We start from the raw sequence: 13,068 nt of genomic DNA on the forward strand, positions 1-13,068 counted from the left end.
GCCTAGTACCAAGAACCGGCTTGAGATACCGCTTTTGGAGGGGCCCGTGAAGATCCAGGTTATAATTGGTCTTCAGCAACCCATGCTTGTAAGAGGCGACCAGTGGGATCGGATAGTTTCATCACTATCTGACCCGTGACCAGACTTGGTCTTCAGCAATACATGATTGTGGTGAGTGGTCAGGCGCGCTGACTTGGTTGACACATGACATCGTATCCCAATTGATTAGATCGATACTCATGATGTTACACACTGGATTGTCTGGTCAAAACTCGAATATGTGCAGACAGACAACTGGAATATTGCTGTTAAAACAAAGCAAATCTTATCACAATTTCGGAGTCGAACCAAGGTGATAAGGGAGACGAAAGCTTTTACCAATGAGATACCCCCACTAACCTCACTTAAAGTACGGAAAATCAAATATTGCCGTAAAACTCAGTATATGTGGGCTTGGTCAAGGAGTCATCAAGAAAGGGAAAGGATGGATAGGCACAGGCCATATGCTTGTGTGATGTCGCTGTCTATAATGACAGTGCATCTTCTCCCCAGTTAATGAAAACATTGTTAAACATGTCAATGCACCAATAACACGATGTACTACATGACAAGAAAATGTGTTAGTTAAGTGAATGACAACTGTTGTTGATGTCGCTTTAGTGCGCAGGCAAAGGTTAGTGTAGTTAGCTACAATCTAATGGTTACGTTACAGCACAGTCCGTGTTTGTATGACAGAGAGACACAGGGGAATTGAAAGAACACACCATTCTCGACCGAAAACGATTGATTCTGATTTAACGGGTGGACTAGTTGTCGATGAAGCTTCAGCTCGCTGTGGGAGACAGAATTCACTAATCGTTACAGTATCCCATGTCAATATACGTTAGGAGCATCCATTATATATGTATGGGGAGGGGTGGTAGTTCATGAATATAGAAATATCCTCAAAATGAATATCTGGGGTCACAATTGAAATACAACCGAAACAAATGCATACCTTGTATTATGGAATACATCTGTTGGATACAGCGTACAGAATAGTTTTGATACGAATTCCAAACCATTCCCAGACAAATCAAATGGATGATTCCTTTTTTAACGTAATGGGATAATGGACAGCCGCCGGTTGTATTATTTTCACTGCTCTTTAATTGTTTACTTAGCGTTTTATTTTTGAATGAATTCTTTTACAGTGTTCAAAACATATTTCCGTTCATATCTTGAGCACAAACAGGACAAAATTTGTCCTTTTCTTTCCCACAGATGTTAAATATCACTGGGAAAGACTCATACAATCTGTTGCAATATTTGTTTCAGATTCATCATTATCGACGTTCATTGTTTGATCAGTTTTGACGTTTACACCTTTTGCGTTTTAAAGCAGTGTTTCAAAAGCATTAATGGTATCCAACATTAAGCTGTGTTTTTCACCGCTAGTCATTCATGTAACCGAGAGTTATTCACAACCTGGATTTTACATGGCAACAAATATGCAGGTTTGTTTCAAACGGATCGATGTTAAAGCATTGCATGTGCCTCAAGTGCACATAGTCTCCTGTGGCTGTTTGAACCATTTGAAGAAGAGTTGAAGTCGGATGCTTTAGCTGATAACCTTATTAAGTGTTTCATTTACTCTGACCTTGGTCATGAAATAGTAATATGATATTAAAGACAAAATGAAGTGTGTGTTAGTCGCGTGGTAGTAATCGATGATGAATTGCGCACGAGTCAACTGGAAAAGGTCGGGCCCTGGTCATCGCCTTACACACGCCCACTTTGAACATGCGTGTAATTCATGAAGTGCGGGTTGCGTTGGAATCAGCGTTAATCATCTCCACTCCGCGTTGGCGGTGTTATAAGTCGTAGACGTTAACGAATTTAGAGAAACGGGGCGGTGGGGTAGCCTATAGCTAGTTGTTAAAGCGTTCGCTCGTCACACCGAACACCCGGGTTCGACTTCCCACATGGGTACAATGTGTGAAGCCCATTTCCGAGATATTGCTGGAATATTGCTGAATACGGCGTAACACCAAACTCAGTCACTCACTTTAGTGAAACCGGTCAGTGCTGCCACACATATTCAGATCGAATCCGGTATTCGTATTCACGATCATAGGTAAATGAGTGACTTTATTTTTACGCCGCATTAGCAATATTCCATCACGGCGGGGGACACCATAAATGGGCTCCACAAAGTGTGTACCCATCTGGGGAATCGAACCCTGTTCTTCAACGTGGCAAGACAACCACTCAGCTACCCCTCCGCCCCCATAGGTATGTGAAGAAAGTCTACCCACCGATTTCTACTCACCTTGAACGACTGGGCCAGGCATGTCTGCTTATAGGAGACATACTTAAAGAACACATTTCTTAGTGACCTATCAAAATAAAGGCGACAAAATCCTTTACACAGATATAACAAATCTGTGCCAACAGCAGAGTCGATTGTACAATTCTAAATATCAAAATAGTGATGACACCAGGTGTTAATAACATCGGGCGTATAAAGGTAACAACATATCTCATCTCATTTGTATATGCCTAATGTAACCAACGGAGGAAATGGATTTAAATTTCAAGTACATCTCAAGTAACTCGTGAAGATAGCCATCTCTTATTATTGCACTCTTTGCTCAGTGAGCTAAAGCACCACAACTTGCTTCCTCGTGTCATGTCAGGTATAGTGTAAGGAGCTCCTGGGTGTGGGTTCGAATCCTATTTTATCATCCTGACTCGGTGTAAACTAAATGTTTTTAATATTGTCATTTTAGACACTATAGGCTGTCTGGTTAGAGCAGACAATTGCACGTATGACGCTTACATCAAGGAAACCTACGCTTCAGTCATCTATATATACTTTTGGTAAACAGCTTTGGTGTTCAGAGACCTGGTCGAAATACAACATTGCCCTGTTGTTGTCGCTGGGTTATTTTACATCAGACAGAACCCCAATATGCCGTGGACATGTATGTCTATTTATGGTTGATCACTACACACAAACATAAAACATACACAATAAAATATAGACAGAATCTGTATTAAACAAACCAATGATTAATGTTCTGAGCAACAACCCATTCCTCCACCCAATTGATTCTGTCACCTCTTAAGACGCGAGTAGGATGTTTGGGGAATATACACGTATACATATATCGTTAAATTACTTCCCATAATCGTAACAAGTCACTGGTAACAGTACAGTAGGAAGCCGACTGTATCATTAAATCATGTCTTTATGAAACACTTTCACATAGTTATCATTTGTTTATTTGTTTAACGCCGCACTCTATATGGCGGCTAACGGAATCAGGAGGTCAGGCTCGCTGACTTGGTTGACACATGTCATCGGTTCTCACTTGCGCAGATCGATGCCCATGCTGTTGATCACTCGATTGTCTGGTCCAGTCTCGATTATTTACAGACCGCCGCCATATAGCTGGAATGTTGCTGAGTGCGACGTAAAGCTAACCCACTCACTCACTATATGGCGGCGGTCTGTAAATAACCTAGTATTGACCAGACAATCCTGTGATCAAAAGCATGAGCATCGATCTATGCAACTGGGACACGATGACATGTGTCAGCCAGGTCAGCGAATCTGACACTCTTACGACAATCATGGTTTGCTGAAGACCAATTCTGGTCATGGGTCAGGTAGCCGCGAAGTCCTGCTTCAATGGCGGCATCCGTCATAAACGCAAAACAGGCAAGTCAAGTATTCACCCTATGAAGCTAGAAACATAGATACAAATCAACATCGGGAATTGCATCTTATCATTGTCACTGATGTGCGGCAATATGAAACGTGCTCTACATGTCTACCCTAAATGTTTTGTAAAATGCCTGAAAGCTATAACCCTGATCAATATAGTTATCAAGAGTCGTATGCCGCTCTTTGAAGTCAGAGACGCCATCCTCGATTGTATTTGTTATATCCTCCTGGGCGATTTTATGGCGTTTTATCGCCATAATGGGTTAACAATGTTTTGTGGTTTCCTTGTAGGATGACGAAGCATGAGCAGGCCTTGCATACCAAACACCTGGTGTCAACACTGAGAGAGAGAGGAAGAGAGAGAGAAAGAGGGAGAAAGCGAGTGAGAAAGGGAGAGAGAGAGACTGAGAGAGAAAGAGAGAGAGAAAGATAGCGAGAAAGGGAGAGAGAGAAAGAGAGTGAGAAAGGGAGAGAGAGAGAGAAAGAGAGTGTGAGAGAGAAACAGAGAGAGAAACAGAGAGAGAGAAAGCGAGTGAGAAAGGGAGAGAGAGACTGAGAGAGAAAGAGATTAAGAGAGAAAGAGAGTGAGAAAGGGAGAGAGAAAAAGAGAGTGAGAAAGGGAGAGAGAGAGAAAGAGAGTGTGAGGGAGAAAGAGACAGAGAGAAAGAGAGAGAAAGAAACTCAGAGAGAGAGAGAGAGAGATCATTCAACTGTTGAACACACGTTAATCGTGATAGATGAGAGTAACGAAGGGACTTAAAGAAGACTCGTTTTGAATTTCCAAAGAAAATGAATACAGTACAGGTTTGTGCTTGTTTTGGTTAGGGCTTCGGCATCTATTATCAAATAAGGGATTAATGATATTTTATCATTTCTACCGTCATCCATCAAAGCCATAAACGTGAAAAATAGCTCAAAGATTAATTCGAGCGTTCATCGCTGCTGTAACGGATCCATTAAATTTGAGAATTTTCTACAATCAAACATTCCCTTTGTTTGATATAATATCAGGATTCATTTGAGTCCTTCTATCAATACCAAATACAAATTACAGTTCCAACAAACCAGGTTGGTGATATAACTATTCCCTCAGCGAAGAGCTTTTCCCAAACAAAGGCCGAATGATAGGAAATCCGGCTTATCTTAGTAATAAACAAGATAAATGATTTCATTGGAAAATGTAACTGACTTGATAATCTTAACGTCATTCTGCAATTATCATCTGAATCAATACAAAAATTTAATGTTGAGTTATTCTGGAATATTGTTCGAAACTATTTCAAATATGGCAAATGCAAACATACTGCAGGCTTTATACACATCACTTATCCATAGATGAAAACACCCTGCTAAAGATTCTGCAGGCATGTGTGTTGGCTAAGGTTTATAATCAATTATTTTCTTCAATAATGCATTCCTATTCCGCAAATGTTAAACATACCTTGAGGAAACACGCATAGAATCTGTTAGGAACAAGTTTTACAAATTCATCAATAATTGCAGTTCTATTTTTATAACGATTTGAATGTTTACACCTGCCATGGAGAACGTTAGTGATTGAACCGTCGGTGATATCCTAACCCAAGATATCCACACGTTCAAGAATTGTTTAAATATAGGCGACAAAAAGCATTTTCCTATTCATGAGAAATCTGTTAAAAGCAGAGTCTATGACACAAATCAAACTGCATCATAAACATGTGATTACGAGTAACTGTCAATGTGGTGTTCGAGAAAGATATGCATGTTTATGAATCACAAGTATCAAATAGCGATGACACCAGGTGTTCTAGTTGCACGAGTCGTAAACACATTCGAGAGTAGGTCAGGTTTTCACTTGAACAAAAACAGGGATCAAAGGGTGAAAGTGAAAAAGTAGACCTGAATTGCTTACCATTTTGGTCACTAGTGCGTCAAATTTGCATTTGTTCTCCACGTCTTTAATTAATATTTCTGAAGGTGGTATATTTACCCCTTCACGGCTATAACCTTCGCCGAGACAAGCAGCATTTTACCCAGATTCCTATGATGTTCTTTGAAATAATGGTAACTACATTGCAGTAAAGGTTTTTTGTCCCTACCTGGAGGTTGAGTAGCTTAATGGTTTAAACATTTGCTCGTCAAGCCGATGACTCAGGTTCGATTTCTCCCATGAGTACAATGTGTGAAGCCCATTCCTGGTGTCCCCCGCCTGGATATTGCTAGAACATCACTCCACTGAACAGGTGCGCCGGGAATTGTAACTATTATATTGAACACGAGTATACATTGATGCTGCGTATTAAATGGCCCACGCCCAAAGCAAACCAATGTAACCATGAGTTGTTTACATAAATGAAATTAAATAACAGATGGCCCATGAAATCTCATGACTCATAAATTATGTACAGTAAACTGCTGTAGAAGAAAACAAAAGCCTTAATAGTTATAGTGTAAACAAGGTATTGTATGTGTATACAAGGTATTGCATGTATATGTCTAGCAATTCAAGCCTTTGCCACTTCAGCCAGCCCATCAAAACCTTTGACACCTCCCCCCACATTGCCAAAGGACACCTTTACACGCGGAGACAGGCCGCTATAACAATATATTCCTGGAAGAGAGAGAGTATGTTTTAATGTTAAAGATGTTGTGGAGAATGAAGCACATGTACTTTTACACTGCCCCTTATATACTCATGCAAATAATGGTTGTCACCCCCCTCCCCAAACAAACCCCACACAAACCTCACACCCCCACCCCACACCCCCTCTCCAATTAAAAAAATTGAAGGGGGTAACAACCATTATTGGCATGAGTATATAAAAATGTAACTAGAATATGTTAGTTTAATGTTCAGCGTTAAAGGGCAAGTTTACACAAAAATTCACCTATTTGTCTTCCCATTTTTTATCTTAAAAATGTTTGTCAAGTAGGTTATAGCAAAAACAGTACAGATATCAGAAGTAACTAATTTATTTTTTGCGTTATATCTATTCATATTTTCCACATTAACCGAGAGGTTTATGTCCACAATGAACACACCATGGCTTATGCCCCTTGGAAATGACGTCATTGGTGCCCAAATGATAAACGAATGACGTCGTTAGGCCTTATTAAACCCAATTCACGCGGTGCAGGTATAGGTGTGGTTTTTGTGTCTCGATGCGTAGGCTACTGTGGTCAGTTCCACACTGTGATGATGTTCCATTGTACAAAACGTGTTACCACGCAACCAAATTGTACAACATTCAACCTGAGCCGTTCGTCTTTCCGACAGTAACTTCTTTCATCAAAACTAGAACGTATATGCACTACATCTAGCTAGCCATCGGTGAATGTGCAGGCACTTAATTCCTACATAAATCGTACAATATATGTTCCTCCTCTTTAACCTTCACTTTGATGTCGAAACCATATCCAAATACACCATGAAGATACAATTCGCAGTTTTGAATTCTGTCCTAAATTCATATTTCTATGAAATCATCCGCTCATCGTAGGACAAATTTACCGAAAATGACAAGGATCGTAAATCTCGTCAGTTTTGACACGAAATCACCATTCTTTGCGTTTTTTCGTAATTTAGACAGGCGGATCCTGAGGGGCATACAGGGGTGCGCACTCCCCACCCCCACCCCCCTTGTCCTGAAAGTTCATTAAATGACCATTGAAACCCCCGTGAAAACGAGTGAAAATGAACTGTGTATCCCCCACCCCCTCTCAAAAAGTCAGGTTTTATTATGTTATGCCCATATATATTTTAGAATTACTGCCAAATCATGCAGGGATGTCTTAGATATTAGCAAATTACTAAGTCTTTTATATACATTTTAAGCTTTTATAACCATTTTTATCCAATTAGTTATATTGCATATTTAATGTGTATCATTTTACCTTTTATAGTGTCTCCTAATCCGATAAGAGATAGTTCATCATATGTGATATATCATGTCACTTGGTTATATTTTATTTGTATGAGGTGAGACTTAAATACGATATATGTATTTCTGTCTGTCTGTCTGTCTGTCATCGTTATCCTCCTAAGACAAGGGGCCAACCCAACCCTGTTTCCACAATGTCTAAATCAGTATTACCCAATAACACATATTACCAGAGAAACAGATACGAACAGTCCTCAACCCTTTCGAGATGTCCCTGGCTCGAGAACACAACTCAATCAAATCTAAACCAGCGTCTGCAAACGGCCTACCCTGCAATATACTCACTTATGAAGCCAGTCTGACATCATCTCATCCAACGAGGTAGCAACCTTTCCTCTGCGGACCCCAAAGCCACAGATCAGCACCTACGTTATGTCTTCCTCGTTGCAACGATTATCAACATAATTTCGTCGACAAAAAACATATCTATACTCAGTCTTAGACAACCATCTCTACGACAACCAAACCTTCCGCACCACCCACCCCACTCCATAGAAAAAGCTACATCATGGGCCATCTGCTCAATTAGCAAGCCAAGTCTGATGAACACTTCACTTCCACAGGTCCTCGTGTCTTTACGAGGATAAATGATTAAAACATATTGTTTTTGAGATGACCCCCCGACTCGAAATGCTTCACAGTATAATAATGTATTATAGTTATAATAATAATGTATTATACTGTGAAGCATTTCGAGTCGGGGGTCATCTCAAAACAATATTTTTTTAATCTTTAATCCTCGCAAAGACACGAGGGCCTGTGATCACTTCCACCTCTCTCGATATCCCAACTACAGATACCCCATCAATTCCAAAGGACCTTAAGGTATAGTTTATAACTGTTGGCAACGATATGTAGGTGAAACAACCCGCTCTATCATCACCAGAATCAAACTTTAGCCACTAAATGAACAGTCTCGGACCACATCACCTACAGCCCTGATCATAACACCGGTTGGGAAAACGTCCAAGTCCACTCCAACAACCTCCATGACTTAAATACATGAAAACTACCAGAAGACGTCCAGATTCGCCACCCCCGCCACAAGGCATCGATGAACAGAGATTTTGCGGCGCTATTTCATCCCATCCGCCTACTCATTAAGCAATAATTAGTCAAATCTCCCTGGCTATGTATGCGTACTCCACTTTAAATGATTCCATGTTCAACTTGCGTCATCGTCATGAGTATTATGTCAATCTTACTGTGGCAATTGTATCTGACGTTAGTATTTAACACACTCGTGTTAAACTAACTCTTGTATACAAATCGCTGTCTCTGTAAATATTATACCTGCTATTCAAAACTGTACCACGTGAATCATATGATATTATCCACTCTTACCTAACAGCGGTGTAAGGATCGTCACTGATCATGAAAAGTCGCTAGTTCAGTATAGCAAAGAAGTTAGCAGAAAAGATAATGTCCATAAACTGTGTCTCCTTTAAATAACGAATCCCCACATGGGTACAATGTGTGAAGCCCATTTCTGGTGTCCCCCGCCGTGATGTTGCTGGAATATTGCTGAAAAGCGGCGTAAAAGTCAGTCAGTCAGTCCTTTAAATAAAACAGTTTGTACAGGTCCTGAAAGTACTGGAACTGTTTGGTACATTTGGGGTTTGGAGGGTATCTGAATACAATGAGTTTGGGCCCCAAGAGTAAACGAATATAATAATGTGTGTCTGTGCCCTACAGGTAAATTTCTATAATGAAACCTGAACCGAATCGACAACTGGAGGTCGAATATTGGTGCATGTATTGCCAGCTGTACTTCATGGCCTTACCAACGGACGCCATGACCACCCGTGTTGGTGGATCACGAACCTAGTGATGTAATATGTTTCTCTTCCCATCACATAGGTTCAACGCGTGAGTACAGGATTTCCACTGCTTCTTCCAGTGCCGTCGTGTGGGATATGGACGAGGCAATGGACAGCATTGACCAACTGTTTGGACTGGTCATCTGGATGAGTAGACCCATCGACCATAATTTGATGAAGTGTTTGCATTTCTCTCCCTAACTGTCAATAGCCGCTGGCTGCCTCCCTACACTCTTAATAGCTTAATTATGACGGACTGACTGACTGAGTTTTGGTTTTACGCCGCTTTTAGCAATATTCCAGCAACATCACGGCGGGGAACACCAGAAATGGACTTCACATTGTACCCATGTAGGGATTCGAACCCGGGTCTTCGGCGTGACGAGCCAACGCTTTAACCACTAGGCTACCCCACCACCCCGCTTAATTATAAACTGTTTCGGGTTTTGACCATAGTCTACTCTGTGACAGTACAGATATCCCCTTTCAACTGATGTATTTGTCAACTGGCAAGTAAATTTAGGGTCTCATCCCCAGGATCTTGTGCAAAAAGATATGTGTTCACCGTGTCATTGTGCTTCTGAGAAGTTAGAGCATAAGGTTAACCCAATACACATTCAAAGTAGATTATTGATATGATAGTGAGAGAATCAGGTGTAAAAATGTTTTGTCTTCCCTTATATCCGCTTATATTAGGCTATTATATCCCACTAACACCTCGTTGCCAGGGGCAACCATTCATAAAAGTATCAATATCAGATACAAGGACACTTTTGAAAATCTTCATTAAGCTATATCGTCTCGTCATCAAGATGTGGAAACAGAAAATGATGAGTTTTATTTTCACATTGCCAAAGATATAAGTTCAAACTTAATTGAAAACATCTTGAACGACCATAACTTTCTAACTAATAGAAAAGTCAAGACGATTTATCAGTTTATTCAATGCTACTTAGAATAAGATTTCCAAACTCTTACAAACGTCACGCAAGTAGCGCCATATCCCGATACAAATATTTTTGACCGACAGTGCGGGATACACGGTTCCATCTTGTCGTTTAATTCACAAATAAAACGACACATTCAGAAGTCGAGGGCGTCTGCGGGAATCTCAGCAGTGAGCGGAGGTGCAAATACATACTGCTCACTTGCAGCTGTGCCTTGTTGAGGTATTCGTGTGTTTCTGTTTTTCGCCCACGAGTCGTAGATGTGTACACACCATTTAGTATTCCGATGTGTATGTTGAGGAATCCGTTTGATGCAAAGCTTCGATAAATTCACCAGTCACAGGTTCACTAAAGCGCCGTTGCTCTTGACTAGATGTAAGTTCAACGTCCACGTCTTCTCGGTCTTCAAAGTCAATTTGAGACAACAACTCGTCTCCATCCTTATCGAACTCCATGGCTCAATAAAGGTATAACACGTGTTCTGCGTTTATACCTGAATATCGTGCATTTTAGATGAGCCAATCAAATCACTTGAGAAAACGTTCATAGTACTACAGATTTCATTCACAAAAACTAGAGGGGCCCAAATAAGGTTGTGGAAATTCACAATATTTTAAGAATTAAAAAGATATATTGGTTTCACTCGGTATTAATGAGATGTAAATCACTTATTGCCATAGTCTCCCTCGTTGCATCGGCAGATATGAGGACAGTTTTGTCCGTGGGGCCCGTCCTCGGCTTCGCCTCGGATGGGCCCCACGGACAAACCGTCCTGATATCTGCCTATACAACGAGGAAACTATGGCAATAACTATTACTTAGAGGAATGCCCGATTAGATGTATGTATAAAAATATTGCCACTTCAATATATCGTTTGCTATAAACTCTGTGTTGATGTTAGACCCGCCTTTACTCTTTGCACTCAGTAGGAACGCCAGTCTGGATGACGAAAACCCCTCTTTAGTTGACTGCGCCCCCGTATGATATGATAACTTACAGGGATTGTTTTAATATAGTTGGTCATCATGGCCAGGGGCTAGGTTTTGACACCCCTGGCACATTTATTTTAAAACAGTATTTAATTGACGCCACAATGGGATTTCATTGTCAGATATTTCTTTTTTCACTCACATAAATACTGATTACAATTATGGTCAGGGGTGAGTGAGTGAGTTTGGCTTTACGCCGCTTTTGGTACTATTCCAGCAATATCACGACGGGGGACACCAGAAATGGGCTTCACGGATTGTCACCACGTGGAGAATCGAACCCGGGTCTTCGGTGTGATGTGCGAACGCTGTAACAACTAGGCTGCCCCACCACCCCGATCACGATAAGGAATCAGTTGGAACAGTGAACAGACTCTGAAAAGAATTACAAGAAGTAATAATCTTTACATTCATTTGCAATCCACTTCATCCCCGTCAAAAGTTCATTTCAGCATTTTGCTCTCGGTTAGTATATATAAATAACTGACGAGAAACTTTGTGCTCGTATAGAACACCTCTCTCAGAGAGGTCACGACAGCATTTAGGTGCCTGAGCGTAGCTACATCTTACGCCTGACGTAAGTTGTCAACCCATGTCTTCACCAACACATAACAGAGTCGTTAAAGTGCACGTAAAGGCTTCAAGAAGCCTTAAACATGCTGGCTTGACAGGCCAAAAAATACCCTGGCACAAAACTTTTAGTACAGAGGTTTGACATTGTAATGCTTATATATGCTCCGCGGTGTTAACAGTGTAATTACTGTATCATGTTTACAGACAACACAACACCCTAAAACATCCGGCGAGTTTTACAGGCAGATCAAATACTCGCTAACGTTGACGTCAACGACTATCGGTAACCTAGATTCAAGTTTTGTACACAATATACACTGCAGAGCAGGACATCGTGGACTATGATGCTGTGATGTAAGAAGAAACAGATAGAAGGGTCTCGGAAGCAAATCCTAAACGCCCATGACACCCGAAACAACGCGACGTGAAAAGACGACAAATTGGTTGCAGGCATTGGTACTGTTGTTGTCCATTATCCATAGTAATATAAACCTGTCCACTCTTTCCTTATGCAGTATTTGTGATCAGATTCGGAATCCGTAGTCAATATGCTCAAGCTGACTCAGTCTGTGATTTGCAGACTTTGCAGCAGGTTATGCAGACCCAGGTTATTAGTGAAAAATCGATCGCAATTCAAAATCGATTGATCAGAAACCAGCTTTATAGCATCAATCCTAAATAGCCAACCAAATCGCTGCTCACTTATGCCCCGCCACACTAGTTCAAAATACTTACCAAACGATCAGATCGTCTGGATGCTTATCGATACACCCCAAACCAATGCGTTAAAGGTTCAACACTAGGGGAATCGCCAGTGGCCTTGTGTAATATATCGAGGTGATTCTAGATTCACTCTGGAGTTTCTAGATCGACGCGGACGTATATAGAGGCGGCCAGTTGGACGATTGACATGCGAACGCCCATGTAAGGTGACCATTTTGGGGTGGGTATCTAATATTTGGCAGGATCGCAGTGACTGCCAGGAAGCTACTGCACACTGTCTATTGAAGGGTCACTCATGAGATACTATTCTAACACCCAATAGTCTTGCCTTTTGCAGGCTATGCAAATACGAAAATAGTGAGTGAGTGAGTTTAGTTTTA

The sequence above is a fragment of the Haliotis rubra genome, unplaced genomic scaffold (genome assembly GCF_003918875.1).
Source record: "Haliotis rubra isolate DU_JTF1 unplaced genomic scaffold, ASM391887v1 Scf6, whole genome shotgun sequence".
Taxonomy (NCBI): Eukaryota; Metazoa; Mollusca; class Gastropoda; order Lepetellida; family Haliotidae; genus Haliotis; species Haliotis rubra.